Raw genomic sequence first — 15,021 nt, 5'->3', positions numbered from 1 at the left:
GATATCCTCATGTCTGACTCTTCCACCAGTGACCACTCATTATCTACTATACCCCTCACACACAGTCCCCTACCTAACACTAAACAACCCCCTACACAATTGCTCCATCAGTAAACTTTGGCTACAATAGACCTACTTTATAGTAACACCCCTAGCCATCAGTAAACACCCTCTAAAATACAACCCTCCTTTCTTTCCCCCATAGCAAATATCCCTTCAACACCTAGGGGTAGATTTAATAAGCAGTGGATGCTGCTATCTACTACCGCAGTTTCTTTAAGACCGCTGCTCCTTAACTTCTCCGCCAACTTTTAGGTGGCGGACTGAAATCAGATTAGATATGATCGGGATTATTGACAGTCCCTACTAACAGCCGCGAATGTGCAGGGGGTGACATTGCACAAGATATTTCACAAGAAAGTGTGTGATAGAGTGAGCGCTGGGAAGCTTAAAAGGACTGTGAGAGTATGGGTGTGTTAAAAATGAAACATATTTATTACAATACAATAAAACTACAATATAATACGCACAAAATATGCAAATAATATTAAAAAACTTCCTAAAATCTTCCTAAAATCTCCATGGATCCATGAGATAGAAATAAAAGGATGCAGTATGTTACCTATATCTGGTAACTAAAAATTCCCTTCTGGTGTTGGGATAAGTATAATAGTTAGCTCCAACAACAGTCTAGGATCATAATATGATCAATAAGGTACAATTTGAGCACAAATAATACGATTTCAATTTTAAACAGCGTGTTCAAAAAATAACGTGATACAATATGAATAATACAATATGAAAATAAAAGTAAAAGGTATAAGGAGAATAGGGTGACCGGCTGGATCCGGTGTGACTTGAAAATAAATAGTAGAAAATGTCTCTTAAAAATGTCTCTTAAAAAATCACAGTGTTCCACAAAATAGTGAGTTAGTGTGTGTGATAAATCCTAGGTGATTAAATCCAATTCGAAAAAACTTCCAAAAAACTTCCAAAAATAACTCCAATGACTGTGGTAAACGTGAAATACAAAAAGGAAAGCAAAAAATGCAATAATGTGGCGATTAGGTCCAAGATCTTCCTCCTAAACCTGTGGGTGAAATAAAATACAATAGTGCAATAACGTCTAGATGCGGTATAATATAATCAGAAATGTGCTCACCAGTATGTCGACGCGTTTCGGCCCTCCTAGGCCTTTCTCAAGACAATACTGGTCTGTATGTCTCTGGGAGCTTTATATCCTAATAACATAGGTGATTGGCTCTAATTTGGCGCCAAAACTCAGGGTCTGCCCTTTCCTGTTTGGCCCAGTGTTACATGGGAAATAAGGGTTTTCCTTTTTATTTAATATTTTTCTATATTTTAATGCTTAAGTATCTATATAATTTGCATCGTTTATATCACATACATAATTTAATATTCACACTTATACCGTTAAGGTTGTTTTCCACATGCGCTAAAGAGTTAAACACTGATCCATACATACAAAATTAGGATACTGATGGACCCCTAACCTACCACATAGTCATGCAGGCTATATAGCAAAATCTTTCAGGTTGAACTGAAGCCCCAAATTAGATCAACTTCCGGCAATAGCACAACCGGATGAGAGAAAATTCGGACTTCCGGGAATAGCGAAACCGGAAGTAGCATGAGCGAAACCGGATGTTAGACTACTGATAAAGAAACTGGAAGAGATAGTAAGTTTAACAGTCCGGAAGTGGGGCAAATACGGACAAGAAACATTGTCCGAAATATATTAAATTAGAGTAATAAGAGACGCCATCAAATAGAAATGTACACGAAAAGAATTAGACACAAATTATCTTAAAAGAACACAAAAATTACAGACAACAAAATATTAAATAAAAAGGAAAACCCTTATTTCCCATGTAACACTGGGCCAAACAGGAAAGGGCAGACCCTGAGTTTTGGCGCCAAATTAGAGCCAATCACCTATGTTATTAGGATATAAAGCCCCCAGAGACATACAGACCAGTATTGTCTTGAGAAAGGCCTAGGAGGGCCAAAACGCGTCGACATACTGGTGAGCACATTTCTGATTATATTATACCGCATCTAGACGTTATTGCACTATTGTATTTTATTTCACCCACAGGTTTAGGAGGAAGATCTTGGACCTATTCGCCACATTATTGCATTTTTTGCTTTCCTTTTTGTATTTCACGTTTACCACAGTCATTGGAGTTATTTTTGGAGGTTTTTTGGAAGTTTTTTCGAATTGTATTTAATCACCTAGGATTTATCACACACACTAACTCACTATTTTGTGGAACACTGTGATTTTTAAAGAGACATTTTTAAGAGACATTTTCTACTATTTATTTTCAAGTCACACCGGATCCAGCCGGTCACCCTATTCTCCTTATACCTTTTACTTTTATTTTCATATTGTATTATTCATATTGTATCACGTTATTTTTTGGACACGCTGTTTAAAATTGAAATCGTATTATTTGTGCTCAAATTGTACCTTATTGATCATATTATGATCCTAGACTGTTGTTGGAGCTAACTATTATACTTATCCCAACACCAGAAGGGAATTTTTAGTTACCAGATATAGGTAACATACTGCATCCTTTTATTTCTATCTCATGGATCCATGGAGATTTTAGGAAGATTTTAGGAAGTTTTTTAATATTATTTGCATATTTTGTGCGTATTATATTGTAGTTTTATTGTATTGTAATAAATATGTTTCATTTTTAACACACCCATACTCTCACAGTCCTTTAAAGCTTCCCAGCGCTCACTCTATCACACACTTGCAGTCACTTCCCGAGTCCACTAGGGGACTTTTGCCAGTGAGCTTAAGGCTGTAGAACACTAGCGCTCGGTCTACTATACACACGTTTTAAGATTACCTTCATACCTAGTTTGTACTCTGAGCAGCAGTAACCACCTCAAAACCATATTTTGCATCTATATTAGGATAGCTAAGAGGACTTTCACTAAAAGGATATAGAACGCATCAACTAGCAACTTAATTCCTTTACCAAAATTTTTTTTAGAATAGATAATATGGATCCACTAGTGACATTAAGAAGAGACATCACATTTAACATCTCAACATCAATATCCGACACTCAGACTGATCCAGATAGATTAGATATCACCTCTATTTTTAAAAATCTAGAAAAACTTCTCACATCAGAAGTCAGATATAAAGCTGAAATATCCTACTTAAATAAATGTCTGGAACTAGAGATCATTCCTAAAGGCTTATGTATTAAGAAAGACTGTGCATTCCAGCTAGTAGATCCACAATTTGCAGATAAATGGCTGAGATTCTTCTGGACGCATCTAAACAATTGATTAGATTAATCATCGAATACAGAACGTCTCTAATCAAGAAATTAGACAACGAAATTAAAGATGATGAAGTCATGTTAAACAACACAGACCTAACAGACTCAGAGTCAAAAGAACTCATAGAAAAGAAAGAAAGTCTGGTAAAAAGAATTACGAAAATTAGGGATGATATAATCACCAAGAAAACTAAAAAACTAAATAGAGAACTCAACATGAAAAAACAGAATGAGTCAAACCTCATAGAGATGGAGGAAACACAGAATAAAGAGAATAAAAACATGATAGATCAAGGCACTGATCAAGAACAAAGACATTCTAACATAGAAAATAGAGACACTTGGTCAGAGATAAAGAGAAGTTCAAGAGGAAACAGACACCCTTATGATGGACCTAACAACTCACACAGAGGGAATAGAGAAGATCACTTCCCGCAAAGGAGGACATGGGGATATCGAGGCCCAAGAAGGGATGAGATACCATTCGAAACAAGATACTGGTATAACCCACATGAGAGAAGGTATCATACCCGCAGAGATGACTATGACTTGAGGGGATACGAACGGGAACCAAGATTGGAAGGGGAAAGATATAACAGATACCCCAACCGGGAAAGAAGGACCTACCTGTCAAACTATAATATGAGAAGGTATAATACAAACTATCGATATAACAACCACAAAAAAGACAGAGGGGCCTCCCCAATGAGGAATGGCTTTGAAAGAAGAATTTCTTTTAATGATCAAATACAGGACAACCATAATTATGGTAGAAGAAACAACTACGTCGAACATAGATCTAATTATGATCAGTACACGCCTATGAATCATAGGAACACATATCGGAGACAAAGTTGGAGAGAAGACCCCCCCATGTATCATGGAAATCCAAGTGATACAAGACAAAGAAATAATTCTAAGGGAGAACAACGACAAGGCACCCAAATATCCCAACCTCATAAGGGTAACCAAAATTCGGCTAATACCACAAACCTGAACATAATGTCTACTGCTGACCAAGTTTTTTTAGGGGGAAGTCCCCAACCCCCCCGAGAAAAAGAGACAGAGAGAATAACAACGAAGAGGAAGAATATAGAGTTAGAAGAATCAAGAAGCCCAAATCAGAAAAAAAGACCCATCGAGGCAAGAGAGGAGGTGCGAAACTAAGAAAGGTCAAAGAGAGAAAAGAAAGACAAGAGACTACATCATGTCATAGCAGCACCAGCAAAGAATCGATTACCCCAAAAAATAAAGGAATATATAATCTCAGTTCCAAACCATTGTCAGAGGAAGAAGTATCAGTACTATCCTATGGTCTCAATTTCGCTCCAGCAAAAGGAATGGACAAATTCCAAACCTTTATAGGTATAAAGGAATTTGTAAGAAAGCTGACATTAAAGAGGCATTTTTCAAGAACACCACTTGAAAGAAATATTATTCAGCAAAGGCAACGATCAGAGGATTGCTACATACATACAGACCTCAAACCCAAATCCACTTTCTATCCAGTAAGCAGTAAAGGCACAGCGATAGAAACCTTTGAGGCAAATGTATGTCGAGATATCAAAAACCTTAACTCAAAAAAGACAAAACAAATTAAGCATAACCTAACAAGATCTCAAATGGGAACTATAAGAAAACTTGAAAGAAATCACGAGTTGATAATTAAGCCGGCAGACAAAGGCGGCGGAATAGTCGTAATGGACAAAGAAAGGTATGAGGATGAATGTAAGAGAATTCTAGATGATGAGAAGACTTATGAAAAACTCCGAAATAACCCTGTGGAAAGATATAAAACAGAATTGGAAGCTTTACTAACAGAAGCCAAAACACAGGGGATACTGAATGACAAAGAATTTAACTACATCAAAGTATCACATCCGATTACTCCAGTCTTTTACCAACTACCCAAAATTCACAAGTCCCTAGAAAACCCACCAGGAAGACCTATCATTTCGGGTATAGGGTCCCTGTCTAGCAATCTCTCGGAGTATGTTGACAGGAACCTGCAAAAATATGTCACAAGGCTTCCATCATACCTGAGGGATTCCACTCAAGTACTATCCATATTGGATAAGATAGTATAGGATGAGAATTATATATTAGCAACATGCGATGTGACATCGCTTTATACGAGCATTCCACATGAGGCAGGCCTAGAAGCCGTGAACTCTTTTCTATTAAAAGATCCTGAAGTACTCGATGGACAACGTCTTTTCATACTAGAAAGCATAAAATATATTTTGAGTCACAATTATTTTTGCAATAATAACAAATTTTTTAGACACATTTGTGGAACAGTAATGGGGACCAGGTTCACGCCTAGCTATGCTAATTTATACATGGGCCAATGGAAACAAATATTCTGGGACCCATGTCCAGCAGGCACGGACCTGGTCCTATACTCAAGATACATAGACGATATTCTTATCGTCTGGAAGGGGTCAATCTAAGATCTGATATATACTATTGACGTGATGAATCAAAATCTGAGAAATCTCAAGTTCACGTTTGAATATAGTTATAACAAAATAAATTTTCTTGACCTTACAATAGAGGTAAAAAATGGTAAAATTGAAACATCTACTTATTTCAAGAAAGTAGACTGTAACAATTACATTCATAGTATGAGCTGCCACCACCCTACCTGGAAGGCTAATATTCCAAAAGGACAACTTCTAAGGGTAAGTAAAAACTGTTCTAATCCCAGTAAATGGGCCGAACAAGCAGACATACTAAAAGAAAGATTCCTAGAGAGGGGGTACAAGGAAGAAAATTTGGTGGAAAATATAGAGGAAGTTGGCAAAACCGACAGAAATAGCCTGTTGAAGTACAAGGCAAGAACGACGATAGGAGATGAAGACAGCAGAATAAACGTACCGATGATAACAGAATATAGCTCTAATAGGCATATTCTGGAAAGAATCATCAGGAAACACTGGGCCATCCTAAAAGAAGATGATGTGATCGGTGAAAAATTTATACCTCAACCAAGATTCATCTATAGAAAGACCGATAACCTAAAAGGTATATTGGCCCCAACTGTCCTGAAGAACAGAAAAAGGGCCACCACAAACTATCAGGGAAAAACGATTAAAGGCTTCTTCCCGTGCCCGAACTGCAAGGCCTGTAGAAGTGGAGTCAAAACGAATAAGTTCTTTGGACATGATAAGAGGGATGAATACAAGATACAAGACCTAATCAGGTGTCAAGATAAGGGAGTCATTTATGTAATATTCTGCCTATGTGGCCTACAATATGTAGGACAAACTTCAAGAACATTAAAGGACAGAATAAGAGAACATATATTATGCATTGAAAAATTAGATAAAGATACGCCACTGTACAGACACTTCTCCACAACCCATAGAGGCAATATGAAAGTCTTTAAGTTCTTCGGGATCCAAAAGATAGAGAAGAACTGGCGAGGAGGAGACCACGAGAAAAAATTGTTATTCAATGAATCCAAATGGATCTTCACATTGGACTGCCTCTTCCCCAAGGGACTAAATCACAAAGAGGATCTGTCACACTTGCTGTCCTTAAGAAAAGACTAGACAGTAAATGTTACCTCTCATAGATGGTGTATAAAACAAATATACCACTAAATAGCCTTATCAAACAAAAGCATACCAATGAAAGCATGTGTTTTCACACTAGCTGGATTGCACACTCTAGATTGATAGACCAGAAGACAGAATCCTGCATATACACCAGTAGGTCCCCCGATATACTCACTAATAGACTAGACATACCGAGAAACCAAGAGAAGCAGAAGAATAGAAATCTCTCTCATTGAGGACAATATACAATTCACTAAACTCTCACTTTAAGCTCCTGGAATATAAGATATACTGGAAAGTTTCTCTCCCTTGAGTACACCAGTAAAATTTACTCCCACCCCCCAATACGGCTATTTCAAATTAAGATGTTCCAACTATTTTAAAACAGCGGCTCTAATTATCAGCACTCACATTTGCCAACCTATTTAGAAACCTCAATAATTCTCTTATAGGTTTAACAACCTTTTTAAGTTAATGTATGTTTTTTACTTCCTATACGCCTCTTAAAAGCCTCTTTGTTACCTATAAACTCCATCTTTATCTCATGTACTCTTTTATACCTGCGAAACGAATTTTAAGTAAGCACAGAATTTTAAGTAAGTTCTAAGTCTTTATTGTAATGTGTGACCCATTGACATACATTTTTGAAATGTCCATATATAATTTTTAAATACTTTTAAATATTTTGTATATTTTTCTATATTTTAATGCTTAAGTATCTATATAATTTGCATCGTTTATATCACATACATAATTTAATATTCACACTTATACCGTTAAGGTTGTTTTCCACATGCGCTAAAGAGTTAAACACTGATCCATACATACAAAATTAGGATACTGATGGACCCCTAACCTACCACATAGTCATGCAGGCTATATAGCAAAATCTTTCAGGTTGAACTGAAGCCCCAAATTAGATCAACTTCCGGCAATAGCACAACCAGATGAGAGAAAATTCGGACTTCCGGGAATAGCGAAACCGGAAGTAGCATGAGCGAAACCGGATGTTAGACTACTGATAAAGAAACCGGAAGAGATAGTAAGTTTAACAGTCCGGAAGTGGGGCAAATACGGACAGGAAACATTGTCAGAAATATATTAAATTAGAGTAATAAGAGACGCCATCAAATAGAAATGTACACGAAAAGAATTAGACACAAATTATCTTAAAAGAACACAAAAATTACAGACAACAAAATATTAAATAAAAAGGAAAACCCTTAGTTCCTATGTAACACTGGACCAAACAGGAAAGGGCAGACCCTGAGTTTTGGTGCCAAATTAGAGCCAATCACCTATGTTATTAGGATATAAAGCTCCCAGAGACATACAGACCAGTATTGTCTTGAGAAAGGCCTAGGAGGGCCGAAACGCGTCGACATACTGGTGAGCACATTTCTGATTATATTATACCGCATCTAGACGTTATTGCACTATTGTATTTTATTTCACCCACAGGTTTAGGAGGAAGATCTTGGACCTATTCGCCACATTATTGCATTTTTTGCTTTCCTTTTTGTATTTCACGTTTACCACAGTCATTGGAGTTATTTTTGGAGGTTTTTTGGAAGTTTTTTCGAATTGTATTTAATCACCTAGGATTTATCACACACACTAACTCACTATTTTGTGGAACACTGTGATTTTTTAAGAGACATTTTTAAGAGACATTTTCTACTATTTATTTTCAAGTCACACCGGATCCAGCCGGTCACCCTATTCTCCTTATACCTTTTACTTTTATTTTCATATTGTATTATTCATATTGTATCACGTTATTGTTTGGACACGCTGTTTAAAATTGAAATCGTATTATTTGTGCTCAAATTGTACCTTATTGATCATATTATGATCCTAGACTGTTGTTGGAGCTAACTATTATACTTATCCCAACACCAGAAGGGAATTTTTAGTTACCAGATATAGGTAAGATACTGCATCCTTTTATTTCTATCTCATGGGTCCATGGAGATTTTAGGAAGATTTTAGGAAGTTTTTTAATATTATTTGCATATTTTGTGCGTATTATATTGTAGTTTTATTGTATTGTAATAAATATGTTTCATTTTTAACACACCCATACTCTCACAGTCCTTTTAAGCTTCCCAGCGCTCACTCTATCACACACTTGCAGTCACTTCCCGAGTCCACTAGGGGACTTTTGCCAGTGAGCTTAAGGCTGTAGAACACTAGCGCTCGGTCTACTATACAAACGTTTTAATATTTCACAAGAAATGTTTGTGCAATGTTAAATGCCAATCTATTAGCAGTTTAGCAAAAAATAAAATAAAAACATTTTTAATAAAAGACTTCCAGCATTTATATTAAAACACATGAAATTAGCTCTTTGAGGCTACCCAATTGATAAAGGTGAATAATATAGTCCTGGGACATCTCCCAATATGTAAACAATTAGGCTTAGATGGTACACTTTTGGCCTATATGCACTTAGCCATGTACAGCAGACAAAATATTCCTTATTGCTTTGGTGATAGGCCTAATAAAGCAGATGCATTATATATAGGTATAGTCAGTACTTGACTTTATATCTTCAATATGTGTAATAATGCCTTTCTGCTTGGTGGTAGCCTGCCGTGGCTAATGGGAAAAATATACTTTACAGTACCTCTGCAGTCCGTGATTCTAAGCAAATCTTCAATCTCTCAAAGGTGGGAGCACCCACAAAAGCAGGGTCCTTACTCCAGTGATATTTCTCAGTAGCGATTTCCACGATAACATCACACGACAAATACCACCTGTTTAGGAGTTCACCTGCCAAGATGGAATTAGATTTCTTACATATAATCCTGCTCTTAGTACAACGTATGCGGGACAGATTGACAACAATCTCTGATGTTAAGATACAAAGAGTGTCTCTTTTCTTAGTTGCGTTTGGCCAAACAATTCGATTCTCAAAGTGTACAGATACAGCCTCAGACTATCAACATGTTTCACGCACTCATGGGGCTTTATCAAGAAGGCTGCTTTTGCGGCTGCTGCCACCTTTGAGAGATTGAAGATTTGCTCAGAATCACGGACTGCAGAGGTACTGTAAAGTATATTTTTCACATTAGCCACGGCAGGCTACCACCAAGCAGAAAGGCATTATTACACATATTGAAGATATAAAGTCAAGTACTGACTATACCTATATATATATGATCCATCTGCTTTATTAGGCCTATCACCAAAGCAATAAGGAATATTTTGTCTGCTGTACACGGCTAAGTGCATATAGGCCGAAAGTTTACCATCTAAGCCTAATTGTTTACATATTGGGAGACCTCCCAGGACTATATTATTCACCTTTACCATTTGGGTAGCCTCAAAGAGCTAATTTCATGTGTTTTTATATAAATGCTGGAAGTCTTTTATTAAAAATGTTTTTAATTTATGTTTTGCTTAACAGCTAATAGATTTAATTCTATACATCTGCAAATAGTTATTGCTGTTGTTCTTATGCTATAAGGAGTTTTACTATATATAAAAACATATTTCTTACAACTGTTTTCCATTTTTTATTTTTTACTTTTATTTTATTTTAATTAAATTGTAATTGTAAGTTAACATTTTGAGTGAAAGTGTTTATTTGACTGGTTTGACTCCGCTTTTAGCGCCCATCCACACTGTTTGATTGATTGCTTTTATCTTTGGGAAGGAGATATTTGGAAGGGGCAGTGAGTCTGTAGTTTAGCGCCACACTTCTCTTACTTTTCAATGTTAAATGTCGACAGTGTATGCATTTAGCGATGCCGGGCGCACATGATTCGCTACAGCATATCATGCCTGCCGGCATTTAATAAATTGACCCTTTAACCTCAAAATAACAAGCAGCCATCAGCAGTGGTTTGGCCCTGACTCGTTTAGGATTCTCTCCTATTTATAAGAAAAAGAAAAATAACAGTTTTTTTCAAAGCTATTAACAACCCTGTCAGTCCTTTCTTATAGTTTCTGGTACAATTCCTATTTATTTTCTTTATTTTAAACATTCATTTAATGTGCACACTAACCAAGCATTTTTTTTAAACAAACTGAGAACCAACACCTGGGTGTCACAGGCCTTTGTAATTTCCCTTAAGTAAATACTAAACATAGGAACGGACCCCACTATTAGGGGCCGATATATGAAAGTGCGAGTGGGCATGATACAATGTAGCGTATCATGTCCGCCGCACATCGATAAATGCCGACAGCATACGCTGTCGGTATTTATCATTGCACAAGCAGTTCTTGTGAACTGCTTGTGCAATGCTGCCCCCTGCAGATTTGCGGTCAATCGGCCGCTAGCAGGAGGTGTCAATCAGCCCGATCGTATTTGATTGGGCGGATTGATGTCCGCAGCCTTAGATTAGGTGGACAAGTTTTGAAGCAGTGGTCTTTAGACCGCTGCTTCATAACTGCTGTTTCATAACGGCTGTTTCCGGTGAGCCTTAAAGGGACACTAAACACATGCTTAAAATCCTTAAATCTTGCTCCTTCTAATCAATCTAAATGAAGTTAGCATGAATGTCTATGCCAACTTGTCATCTTACCCCAAATTGTTCAAAAAAAGTGTTTTCAATAACAATGGTTTACCTGTGCTCTTTGTGTGTATGCATGCCGCCATATTGTGATGTGCGTTACACACAGGTACACAAGTCACATGACACGCACGCATATTGTTCTATTATGTATTTGCTGCAGTGCTTAGAGGAATCACATCTGCAGCACACACTCACTGTGATGCATTCAGCAGCAGCACATGTGATTCTTGCAGAGCGTGTGCTGCAGTGTTTGTAGAGATATTGTTTCAAATGTGACTAATAGTAATACGTATTTTCAACATAGTAATACATACGTTAGTAAATGCAGGCTTCAGGAACAAGAATTTAAAGTAGCAAGTTCTGGGGAGGAAGGGGGAGATCAGCCCGGAAATAAAGGCTAAGCCTTGCATAAGAAAATACAAGCTCCGGTTATTTCAAATGGTTGCCAAGCACTCCTGAACCTGCAGTGCATAATACTGCACTGGGAGATCCTTATCCTTCCAGCCCGAAAGTTAGATTACTCCTTGGGCTCAAAGCAACAAGTATGGCGGCATGCATACACACACAGGTAAACCATTGTTATTGAAAACACTTTTTTTGAACAATTTGGGGTAAGATGACAAGTTGGCATAGACATTCATGCTAACTTGATTTTGATTGATTAGAAGGAGCAAGAATTAAGGATTTTAGCAGGCAGGTGTTAAGTGTCCCTTTAAGGCTCGCGCGGAAACATTGGGAGCTTGATAATTCGGCCCCATAGACTGGACAGCATACATATCCCAAGTCACTGTGAACCCCACAGCCCTGAATGTTTACAGACAGCTGCACAGTTCCCTGCAACCCAGGCAGTTAACCCCTGAGCAGCCTCAGTAACAGGCCCATATATATATATATATATATTCACAGACAGAAAATAACCAGAATGAACTAGGCGCATAACATGACAGCACATTACCTGACAGTTTACCCTACAGAAAATTGCGTAAAAAATCTACAAATATAAACACACACACTGCACTCTGTCATGGATAAAATAATATTATGCCACCTTATTCTGAGAGTGCTGCCCAGGTATGGGAGGTGCTTCCGCCAAAGCTGACAAACGGCAAAAACCATAGAGACAACACACCAGCTTTACATGATGATGAAGTGTTGGCTCTTTTGTACACTGACAAAAAACATGTGTACATGCTGTCTACAATGCAAGATGAAAGTACAGTGCTTGGGTCTGTCACCAGAAAGGATGCAGAAATCCAAAAACCAAAGTGTATTGTTCAATACAGCAAATTTATGCATTGCAATTATCCTCCACCATACTTCAATGTTCCTGCAGAAACTCATTCTTGTATTGCTTTCCAACCCCATGGCAAACAAGCTGCATTCTGCTACAGCCAGATAATTTAGATTATGGGGTCAATTTATAAATGTGCGAGCAGACATGATACAATGTAGCGTATCATGTCCGCTGCACATCGATAAATGCCCACAGCATACTCTGTCAACAATTATCATTGCACCAGCAGTTCTTGTGAACTGCTTGTGCAATGCCACCCCCTGAGGAGGCCGCTTGCAGGGGGTGTCAATCAACACAATCGTATTTGATTGGGTTGATTTCTGTCCGCCACCTCAGAGCAGGCGGACAGGTTATGGAGCAGCAATCTTTAGACCACTACTTCTTAGTGCATGATAAATTGAGCCCTTCATGACTCATCAGTCAGGAGCTCGTGCTGCCATTTTTCTGCACCCCAGTTTCTGTGTTTTCATGCATAGTTGAGTCATTTGACTTTTTTACTATGACAGAGGTGTGGCTTTTTGTATGCAAGTCTTCCATAAAGACCACTTCTGACCAGACGTCTCTGGACACTAGATGGGTGTAAACATCTTCCGATTGTGAAGGTAAGTAAGCATGATGTGTCTTTAATCTGCTGCACTAAGTTTCTTCGGGCCGACCACTGAATCTACATTCCTCAATTATGCCCTTTTTTGTTCTTCTTCAGAAGAGCTTGGCCATTACATCTGGAAATGCTGTCTACCTTGAAATTACTGCCTGGAAGAGACCTCGGGTGATGCAGTATAACTACCTTGTTTTATGTTGCTGTGCTCAGTATTGCCATGGTGTATGACTTGTGACATTAAACCGTCTTCAGCAACCTCACATTGTTAGCAGAGTTTGGCTGTTCCTCAACCAGTTTTATTTCTCCTACACAGCTGTTTCTGTTTCAGTTAATGATTGTCTTTAAACCTACATATAAATTGATAATTAATGGCACATGTTTGGTATAATTGTTTAATAATGCACCTGAATAAATCCAAGATTTTGCACAAGTGTACCTAGAAGAATTGATAGTGTGTTGAAGGCAAAGTGTGGTCATACCAAATATTTAATTGATTTAATTTTTTCTTCTGTTCACTTTGCATTTTGATAATCGATAAATATAAACTATTACTATTTCTATTTTTGAAAGCATTCTTACTTTACAGTATTTTCCCTTCATGCCTAAAACTTCCAAACAATCAGATTATGCCTCAGTCAGTCTGAGTCTCAGCAACAGAGTACCAAATGGGAGGACCATTACCTGCTCCTGCTTCCATACTACAGAAAGCCACAAAGCTTTAGCTAATGCTCACTCGTCTGCCAGCCTTTCTTAGTTTTTTTCTTTTTTTTTTTTAAATCTCTTTTTATTGAGGTTAAAATCATATTACAGCATAGTCCAAATGAAAATACACATTATATGAATACAGGAAAAGGATAAACCTCACAGTATAAACATGTGTGACATACACAGATTCATTTCCGTCACCAAAAAGGTCCGTATTTATGGAACAGGCATTAAACATAACACAGGATCTTAAACCTCTATTTTTTACGGATTCACTCAAAGGATTCTAAACCTTTACAAAACTTCTAGAACATTTATTCCGAAACTGGAAGAAAAAAACACAGAGCACAAAAAAAAAAAACCTAAGTAAAGAAACTTAAATTAAATTTGAATACCCTATGCTATCTTAAAAAACCAGATAAGACAGCATCAACCTAAAAATACCAGAGAACTGAAGGGGGGGGAGGGGGAAGCGGGAGACAAAAAAACAACAAAAACAAAGCAAAACAGACGAATAAACAATAAGAACAGCCAACAATCAGAAAAAAAAAAAAAAAAAAAAACTACCTGTTTAAAAGAACCTCTATCAATTAAACCTCTCCGTTAACCACAACCTAGGTAGTACCCCGGATATTATCAAATTTAAAAAAGGTACTGCATTCTGGAAGGGCTCCAAGAAGCGAGTCTGCTGCTCTGGGGCCCAAGAACTAATCAAACTTCCCCATTTTTTTAAATACCTTTTATACTGTTCTTCTGAATCATTCTTAAGATTCTGCCTTTCGACAAACATCTGAGTTTTAATAACATTGATAACTTCCCTAATGCAGGGGATTTCCCTTTGTCTCCATCTTTTAAAAAGCAGACTACGTGCTACCAATATCACTATATTCACCAGCTGCCTGTCTCCCGTATTAGCTGATTTTTTTGAAAAAAATATAGCCTCTGCCTGTAACTCAACTTTACTCTGAAGATGGCAGTTCATCCAATACTGAACCTTTGC

This window comes from Bombina bombina, chromosome 2 (assembly GCF_027579735.1).
Source record: "Bombina bombina isolate aBomBom1 chromosome 2, aBomBom1.pri, whole genome shotgun sequence".
Lineage (NCBI taxonomy): Eukaryota > Metazoa > Chordata > Amphibia > Anura > Bombinatoridae > Bombina > Bombina bombina.
Note: the sequence above shows the minus strand (reverse complement) of the source record.